The 9,996-nt window shown below is 50.8% G+C and overlaps 1 long non-coding RNA gene across 2 annotated transcripts in view; it reads right to left on the reverse strand.

The window, feature by feature from the left end:
* Positions 1-3,985: 3,985 nt before the first annotated feature.
* Positions 3,986-9,996, reverse strand: part of LOC118887084 — a 158,901-nt gene continuing 152,890 nt past the window's right edge. For both annotated transcript variants that reach the window (XR_005017883.1, XR_005017882.1), the window contains one exon: positions 3,986-6,307. This is a non-coding gene — a long non-coding RNA (uncharacterized LOC118887084). The remainder of the gene's footprint in view (positions 6,308-9,996) is intronic.

A 9,996-nucleotide genomic window follows, 5' to 3' on the forward strand; every position in this document is an offset into this window, starting at 1 on the left:
TCCAATTCTGTAGCTGAGAAGCTGTGGAAGAGGCTTAAGGACAACACGCTCTATTGCTGCTACTTCCAGGTTTTGGAAAACCGTGGACCAGAGAGCAGCGATCTCAACTATACCTCTGGTTTTCCCTCCATCTTGGGTTTACTTGGACCGTTACCTGCCGAATACAAAACTCCAAACTCTGTCATTCAGGGCTGATGTGAACCCCAAAACTTATCAGAGATATGTTTCTGCTAGTTTAACCCAGAAAGGAGGCTGGCCCCAGGACACAAGGCAGGACCATTCATTCTAGTCAACAACTCAAGCGGTTTTAGGAAAGAGGCTCTGCCATTGCAATAGTGCACCAGCTCTGCAGAATCTTTCAGAATCTTAGAGGTGGGGCTGCATTTCGAGCCAGTCCAGCCCGCAGCCTTCCAATCCTCCCCGAGGCACTCAGACAGACAGTCATCAAAGCCCTCAGGATAAATTAATCCGAGTGATTGCCCAATCATTGCCCAGCGATTCCCAAATACTCTTTTCAACAATCTACCAAAAGGCTGTCCCAGAGTCTGAACACCGCCCAACCACACCAAGTCACTCTGTCTTACATAACAAGATAGAAGGGCCAAGAGTGAGGCAGTAGTCACTCAGCATTTTCACCTACAAACCTAAAAAGGCCTGGGTTCTCTGACCCCCACTCCGGCCTGCTTCGTGTCCGGACCACCCACTCTCTGTTTGCAACTGTCCCTCCACCCTTGAAACCTGACACCCTCCTCTGTAGGAACCACCCATGTTTAAACAAATAAATATCCCACAGTAACCAGTTCCCCGGTGGGATTCAAATAAATGTCCCAGGAAGGAGTAAGGGGGGAGGGCGAGGGTACCCTGGGCCTTCTGTGCAGCTTGGCGGCCTCAGAGCGTCCTTGGGCGGGGGTTTCACTGCAACCATTGGGTCCGTCGGTGCTTATGTCCAAGACTAGCAATGAGACCCACCCCCCAAATCGGGGAGGGACTTCATGGGTTGAGGGGTTCTGTACATGCCTCCTGGGGAGGTGGCAGCTGCTGGAACTCGGGGAGGAGCGGCAGGGATGCTGGAGAGCGGGTGCTCAGTCAAAGAGGAAGACCCCCCCCCCCGAAGCTGTGCAGAGATTCCCTCTGAGCTCCGGGGTAACTCAGCCATAAACCCTGAATTCCCACTGCCATTTGGGAGGGTGGAAGGGTGGGTGGCGGAGAGAAGAAGGAATCGGCTCTCGCTGACTCAGAAACACTTAAATATAACCCAGAGACTCGCCTGCAGTGAGGAGGGGATGGGTGGAGAGAAGCAGGAGAGACCCACAAGTCAAAAATCTCCTTGCCTCTGACTCAATGGAGAAAACCACCAGGCGTCCTCGGTTTCACGGAACGCGGACGGCTGGGAATAAAGGCTCAGCTCTGTCACGGGTCGGTTGGTCCACAGAGTCACTAATGAAAAGGATCTTCAAGCGTATCTGAGAAATCAGAGGGAAGACGACAATTGCCCCATTGCCACTTTAAGAGAAACTCCAGGAGTCGCAGCCTCCCCCAAGCCCCAGTGGAGGCAGGAGAGGCTGGCCCTCCCTCCTCAGAAGCTGCCCAGTGGGTTTATGGATGGAGGAAAATGTGGACGAGACCGTGCTAGAAAGCTGGCCGCACACCACTAGTGCATAAGGAAGAGAGGGGGGATGAGGGTGACCACGTTTCAAAAATAAACACAAACCCCAAAATAAACACTGTTAATGGAAGTGACTAATCAAGGGTGTGCTGAACTTGGTGGTTCTTGATAAGATACAGGGGGAAATGCACTTGGAAAAAATAACAGATTTTTTTTCCCCCTTTGATAAATAAAGCAATGGGGAGAGGGCAGGGGGGTGATGAGGGTTCATGCTTGTTTCAACCTGGCAGCAGAGGTTGAAAAAAAGCACAGTTTCTCAATCCTGACACTATAGACATTTGGGGCTGGATAATCCTTTGTAGTGGGGGCCTGTCCTGTGCATTGTAGGACGTTTAGCAGCACCCTGGGTCTCTCCCACTAGATGCTCATAGTACCCTCCCCTCTAGCTGTGACAACCAGAAATATCTCCAGACACTGCAAATGGCCCCTGGGGTGCTGGGTAGGGGGACAAAACCACCCTTGGTTGAGAACCAGTGGTTTCAAATCCAGAGCACAGCTGAGTTTGAAAGTCACCTACGGGCTCCTGGAAGGGCTCAGAAGGACCAGGCAGCTGGCCAGCAGGAAAGGGATGTAGCGTCTCATGCATTTGAACATTTGCTGGTCAGTAATGCTGTGCGCCAGCAGGAAGCCACCCACTGGCCTCCAGACCCACACGCCCAGAATCCTGTGGGTTAGGGAGGCCCTAAGATTTAGCCTGTTAGCAAGTGGGTACACAACTCTACTGCTTCCAAAGTTCTTGAAAAACTGTTGCCATTGGTCTCAAAGTTGCCTTGGCCGGGAAGGTGAGTGACTCTGGCCCATTTCACAGAAGAATTCTGCAGAGAAAGGACATCAGGGGTCCCAACTGAAGTCCAGTGGGCAGAGCCAGCTGTGTCACTCAGCTCCAAAGGGAGCTGCACAGGGGCCCATGGGAGTCACTTCTCAGACACCAAGTTTCTCTTGCAAGACAAAGACTGATGTGAGGGCAAGGGATGGGAGAGGGTTTTTAAAGACACAGAAATCCCTTGGCCACCCACAACTTTCTCTCTGCCCACCAAGTTTCCTGTATTTAGCACAGCTGTCTCTTTGGTGGGGGAGGGGGAGGATTACCCAAGTCCTGTAAGCAAAGCGTCAAACACCTCCTGTGCCATCTTTGCTGGCAAGCACCTCCACGGGAACCACCTTTAGTCCAGGCTGCCCCTGTTTCCAGAAGAGAATCGCATCCGAGGTCATTCTGCACCCACGCAGCCTGGCCTGCTGTGCCATGAGTCCACGGGCAGCACACATCACCAAAGCGGGTATTTGCTGCAAAAGGGCTTTCTGTTGGACGGACTCGGGAATTTTAAAATGTCGGGTGCCTATGTCATTTTGCAAGAGGGAAAATAGTTCCAGGTGCTGCTACCTTGCCTCCGTAAGCTCTGCCCAGAGATGGGCTGCTGGGCTGGAGGGGAAAGGTGATGGATGGGGACGAGATGAAGAGGGGTGAGAAGGTTATTGGCTGGTGCATCCTGCTGTGAGTCTTTGCCTTTGCCTCTCCCTCCCTCCACCCCCAATTCTGGAAGCCACCTCTCCGCCTGGCCGGGTGCTCTCCTCCTCAGCAATCTGCTTTCCACCAAAAAAAAAAAGTGTTCTAAATAGAGCGGAACTGAGAATGGGATGCAGCCCGGATGAAGTCTTCCCCACCCTGGAGAGCCCAGCGTCCCCGGTGGAGGGCTGGTCCACCCCCAGTGCCTCTTATTCAAAGCATTCTTGACCCTGGAGCGCCCAACCCTGACGGCAGGCATGAAGCTACCATGAATGGATTTTGCTTCTACAGCACTTTGCCTGGACTGGATCCTTCCTCCCTCCTAGGCTTTCCAGATACCTTCTCTGGCCTCCTCTCCCTGCAGGTACTACCCTCTAGGCATCCAGGGAACCCTAGTCCAGGTGGGGACCAGAGGCCCGATGCATCAGTGCTCACCATCAACTTGCCGAGTGAGGTTGGGTGGCTTAACTGACCCACCTGAACCTCAGCATTCCCCAAACCGAGGTCCACGAACAAGGACTGCAGTCTCTCATCGCATCAGATTGTTGAATACTAATTTTTATTAAGTTAGAAACTCCCATTGCTCTCAAAGGGGCCTGGGCACCAGGCTGGGGGTGGACCTTTAGACATATCTCCTCCTGTGTTCTGGAAAAGTCTACCCAAGGCTCATCCCCACCAGGCACAGAGCCAGCAGCACGTTTTGGGGTCGAGGCTCAGCACATGGTTCTGTGCATTTCACTCACTAACACACACGAACAGGATTATTCCCATGCCAACCAGGTTTTATTAATGAGGGCCTCACATCCCCTGGAATAAGAACCCTTCAGCCCTCAGAAGGCAGGGCTGTGAGAAAGCCCACATCCTCCAAAGAGGAAAGTGTCTCCAACATCCTCCAAGGGGCGAAGGGTCTCGCTTCGCCCTTCCCCACGTCACCAACTCGTGACCCAGGTAAGGCCCAGGACAAGTGACCCTGTGACAGCTCTGGGATGTCTCTGGGAGAAGGTTTGGTAGTGGCAGTTGGGAAGGCCATTTGCAGGCTGGGGCTCGTGGGGAAGCTGTGGTGGGGTGGCAGGGCGCACCCTGCACCCCCCGCCCCTTCCTGGTGCCGCCCTGAGTCCAGTCTTTTAAGGACTCCAAAGCCAGAGCCACCCCGTGTCTTGTCCGTGAGTCAGCGTCACTCCGCTCCTCAGGGCCTCTCTGAATTCAGCACCGCCAAGAACACCAATTCATCCAACCAGGCGAAGGCAAGGAATTTAGAAAGTGAAGTGAACTTAGGCAGAAAGTAAGCATCCCCCACACTGACCACTGTCTGCTTAGGGTGTGCCTTCCCTTCCTCCATCCCAGCACAGAAGGAAAACAGAGCAGAGGGGAATGAGGAGGGGGAGGGGGAGTTTAAAATATGCAAATAGGGGCCCTTCATAACTATGCGTTTCTAAACAAGTAAACAAGAATAATCATTGTTCCAAGTTGTTTGCTTCTTTTTTTTTTTTTTTTTCCCACCAGTTACATCTATTTCAGAGCTAGGAAAGAATAAGTTAATCCTCTCTATCTCCTTTCTTACAAGTCTGGTTCAGAGCCCTGGAAAAAAAATTAAAATGCTGAAACAAGGTATTTTTTCCCCTCTGGATGAACTGCTTTACAATAAGCTACCTGCTGGGGTCAGGAAACCTGAGATCAATGGCTTTCTGCTCCCACGAAAACTCACAAGGGGGATTCATGCTGAAGAGCTTTCTCAAAGAGACGGTCACCCACACACAAACCTTTGTATCTGTTCCAGCTTTTATTTGAAACCATTTCTCTCCTCTGCTTCACCTCCTTCCCTCCTTCCTTCTCCCCGGAGAGCAGCTTCCATCCAGGGCAAGATGCCCGCCATGTCCTTGCCTTGTCTGGAGGTGAAGGAGTGATGGAAGAGACGAGAGAAGGAAGGCTTGGGGGGGTTGCTCCCAGTGCCCCGGGAGGCAGCACAGTTTCTTTACTATTAGGTGTCTGATGCTCAGAAGGGGGAGAAACGGTCAAAATCAAAATAAATAGCCAACGGAAATAGGCAGCCGCTCCCTGGGAATGGTAATTGCCCAGAATGAACGTTTATCCAAACACATGAGGAAAATGGTTCCTGGTGAAGGACCGGGCTAGGAGCGCTCCTTACTGGAAAGTAAATTTGTTTACCACGTTTTATTTGTTCCTTAGTTTTTAATGCTGTTCTGGCCCCATGTCCTGTAAACAGACCAGCTTTTCCATTCTCCGGCGGTGCCAGGAGAGCCGAAGACAGAACAGACGAGCTGGTGCCAGAATCCTGAGCGACTGAGGTCTCACAGCTACAAGAACCCACACCCAGCCGGGGGGCTGAGAGAGGAGCTCGCTGGTCTGCAGTGGAGAAGAAGGGTGTGATGTGAAATCTAGGTGTGGAAATGGGGAGAAGGCTGCCTGGCTTGTGAGATCAGCTCCTTTCTCTGCCCGGGTAGAGGAGGCAACAGAAAGGGCTTCAAGAACTCAATGTGTTGAGTATTCTGTAGGGCTTCCTTAGTCTGTTGAGGCAACTGACAAGTTCTGGAGAGAACCTGGACTTGGGGAGAAAAAGCTTGACTGGTATTAGAGTCAGATGAAGCTGATGTGGTGCTGAGGGTCCCCAAGAAGGAGAATCACCGTTCCGAGGGCTAGTATCCAGGCATCGTCATCTATACTCTTGGCTGGCAACCCAGCTCTAGCCCCCAAACCAAACCGAACAACCGAAAGGGCTCCCCACAGCTGGAGAGATTCAGTGATGCCTTGTCCACACTGGGGAAACATAGATGTAGTGGCGGAGTTCACATTTGAAGTCTCCTACTACCCAGGCGCAGAAATCACGTGAGCCCAGAGTCACGGCAGATGGGCCCATACAGTTCCACGTTCAGAGCGTAGAGTGAAGAACCCACATTTATTGAGCGCCGCGTCCCTGGCACCGTTCTAAGTGCCACGCCTGCAGTAACTCGTCTAAACCTTGTAACCACCTTACGAAGCAGTTTAAAGATGAGGTTAAGTTACTCCTTGGACGTGTCACTGCTAGAGGTCTGGTGATGTCCTAAGACAGGAACCTGAGTCTCTGAATATCTGCATGAAAAAGAGCATCCTGTTTCCACCACAGCCAACTCACATTCCCCCTGGAAAATGAATGGGAAATCGGCATTAGGTAAAACAACAGAGATTTGGGGCTATTTTGTTACAGCAGCCTACAGTGACTAATACAGTTTGCACAGAGAAACTGTACCACTGCCCTTAGGGCAGGGGCCTTACGGGGTGTGCTCTAGGGCAAGTCATTGAACCTCCCTCACCTTACTTTCCTCACCTGTAACAAAGAGGTCTTAATACCATCTCACAAAGTTGCTGTGATTCCAATCAGAAGCTTTGGCAGGACCTTTTAAACCGTAAAGCACTGTATGTAAGAGGTTGGGCTGTATTCTTTCCTGAACTGCCTGATTTTTCTTGGCCAAGTGTCTTACCATCTCTTGAATGTCTGAAATTGGTCTTGGTGACCAGAGCCCACAGATGACCCCCACTTTGTCCAAATTCTAATTTTACTCATTTGTACAAAGAAGAGGGGGTGGTCTTTGAGTTCTTCTCTTCCCTCAAAAGGTGAAACTTCTGCCGACCTTTCTGCTCTCCTCCCCACAGAAGTGTTGGTTCATCAGATAGCAAATGGGAACAGACTCTCCTCTCCCGGGGTCTGCTTGCTCTCAAATGGTGCCTCTCCCACCTTTGCCTTCTGTCCCCCAGTGGTAAGCCCTGGAACCCAGGAGGTCCATCCCCATTAGGGGGGCTGCTCATCATCATCCAACTTCTCTGTTTGCGACTTGCTGGAAACGTTCATGACAGGGCGAAGAGCAGGCAGCATTATCCACCCAGATTCTCCAGTAATACTAACCATGAGTTTATTTGGCAAATGCGATTGATGATTTTGTGTGTGCCATTCTTGTCTGACCAGACTGTAAGATCCCGAAGGCAAAAGACATCTCATATGTGTTGTGTTTTTCTTCTGTATTTCTCCCTATTAGACACTGTGAGATTCTTTAGAAATTCTGACCTAAACTTTCGATTTTAAATTTCTCTTTCCTACCTTAAAAATCACCCTAACTCTCAGATAACTGGCAAAAACCAGACATATTCTATTTCAAGAAGAGATTCTGCAGGGAAAGCAACCAATCAAGGAACAAGCACATTTTCTCTGCTGTTCAGAACACACTTTATTGATTAATAGGCACACAAAAAACAGGCAACCTTAGTGGTATACACAGTAACAGATCACTAATAGGGAAAGTCAACTCAACATCTCCCTTGTATATCTACCAGGTAAAAGCCACTATGATACAACGTAAGAGCTCTGAACTTCAGGTGTCCAATGACCTTGGTATGAACCCCAGCTCTCATATATAAGACTTGAGCAAAGCCGTGGATCCCTGTACAGCTCTAATTTCTGAGGATGAGATGTCAATCACAGTGCCTGCCATGTGATCCTGAACATTATTGGGCATTTTAGGGATACATTTCAAAGTGTACGGAGTGACCCTGTTCCTGCTTTTATGAGAGAGAGACAGACAGACAGACAGACAGAGGAATGTTGGGAGAAACAAGTTTAAAATAAGTTCAGTATAAGCATAGTAAATGACATACAAAAGGTGTTCTGGTGAGGAAGGAGGGATCAGTGTTTTGGGGTACCTAGCCAGTGCCAGATGCTTTAAGAGAATATGTGACAGAGGGAGAGGTCACAACTGGTTGAGAGGGAAGAAGAAACCCAAGAAGGCATCCTAGAGCAGGGAGCATTTGAAATGAGCCTTGAAGGATTAACAGGATTTCAGTAGCCTGGTGGCCCAACATAGATCTTTTAAAGCATAGACTCATCCAGGAAGAATTGCCAGAGGATTAAAACTCATGCTGAGTTCAATCAAAAATCACCACTGGAGTGTGAAAGGAACTTTCTTAATTAAGCAATTCCAGAACATTCCCAACTCTTGACTGCATGAGCAGTGGTGGGGAACTGCCCGTCATATCTGGGTGGGCTGGTAAGATGCCTTCTCTGCGGACGGTGACCGGGGTGGCCTGGAAAAGGGCATAGGGGTCTGACACAGAGCAACGCACCTTGGTGTGCTGTACCCCACAGTGGGTGGGTATTAGTGAACACCACCCAGGAGACGCGAGTACCCCGGAACTGCAGCGCTTTAGAACAGACTGAAGATGCTTATGGCAAAGGGTAAAGAATGTGCCATCTAGTTTAGTTTCACTGCAGCTCATACGTGGAAACAGGATAGACTGGGTGGTTGTCTAGCCCCTGGAGGTCTGGATATCTCACTCCATGTGATACCGACCGGGGTTCTTGGCCTTCCTCAATCGATCGAAATTGATCAGAGGCCAGATAAGAAATTCAGGCAAGGCTTTACTGGGGCCCCTGCTGCAGTAGCGGGGAGCAAAAACAAGTAACAGGTCCCCTTGATTGCTCCCTGAGGGGGTGTGAACTTGTTCCTTATATGGGGTGAGGGGAGGGGTGTGTCCAGGGGTCGGGCCGGAGCGGTGGCTGAGGTGGTCTGCCCACCCCTTTGGTGGTGCTGTGTGCAGGGGGGCCTGCGCAGGACCCTGCTTTTGCTCCCGACACCCTGTTTTCGCTCTTCAGAAACAGGCAGTTGGGTTTTTGGTCTCTTTGTATCTGGTTGTCCAGAACTTGCCCCAACTGTGCATGCACGCAGTTATTTTTAGTCCCTTATAGTTTCTTTGTATTTTGTTGCTCAGGAGTCGTTTGTCCAGGTGCAAGCACTGCAGCAAAGGGTCCCAGGTCCCGGGTGCCAGCCTGTCTCACATGGGGAGTGACAAGCTGATCAGTTCATCTTTCAGCATGTCAGGCTGGAATCATCTGTCACTGTGAAACCACTTAGAATCGGGAGATCTGTATCTTTTATCCAACGGCTGTGGTGATGCTTATTTTAAGTTTAATGAGAGGCAAGAGCTTCACCCAACAGCCTGGGACCTAACTTTTCGAAGAGCTCAAGGATGGAGGAGACGCCCAAGGACCACCTGGTGGGCTTGCAGCCCTGAGCCAGCGCGCCATGGCCAAGGGTAACCCCCAGGGCAGCCGGAGCCCTGAACACAGGCGACTTCACGCCCAGGACAACAAGTCTTCCGCATCCTGCGCTCCCCACCTCTCCAAAACCCAGGCCTCAGCTACCCTTACCCTAGAAGGTGGGAGTGGGGGGCAGGCAAAGGAGGAAGGAAAGGAGAAAGAGACGGAAAACAATTTTTAAAAAAAAAACCCTTCGGCAGAACCTGATAACCTGGAGTACACGGTGATCAGCGCTGGACAGCATACAAAAGCCAAAAGGGAGGTCCCAGGACAGGTCAACGTAAGACTTAATATTTGCCTTTCGCTAAGCAAACTAAGAAATCCCCTACAGTTTTAGCCACGCAGAGCTCCCAGTTTTTATTTATTGGTCAAAACGGCAGGTGGGTTTTTTCCCCCTCCCAGTCACCCCAGGTAAACAGCAGTCCCCCTTCCCCTCTCCGGTCATCAGTCTGTGTGTCTATTTGCCTTCTCCCTCGACAGACTCTTGCTCCGTGTAGCTGACAACAAGGGCAAGCAGCTTTGAAGTAGTCTTTGGTAATGGACTTCCCAGGACAGCCCCGTTTTTGGCCTGTGCAGCCGAAGGCAAAGGCAGAGAGAGCTACTTGTCAGACATCAGCTGCGTCAGGCAAGGCTTAGAACTTGACACATGGGAGGGACCTTGGAGGACCATCAAGGCCACCCACTCCACACTCCCCTCTCCCATTTTATTGATGAGAAAACTGAGAGCCGGAGAAAAGGCTTGAG

The sequence above is a fragment of the Balaenoptera musculus genome, chromosome 20 (assembly GCF_009873245.2).
Source record: "Balaenoptera musculus isolate JJ_BM4_2016_0621 chromosome 20, mBalMus1.pri.v3, whole genome shotgun sequence".
In the NCBI taxonomy this organism is placed as follows: Eukaryota; Metazoa; Chordata; class Mammalia; order Artiodactyla; family Balaenopteridae; genus Balaenoptera; species Balaenoptera musculus.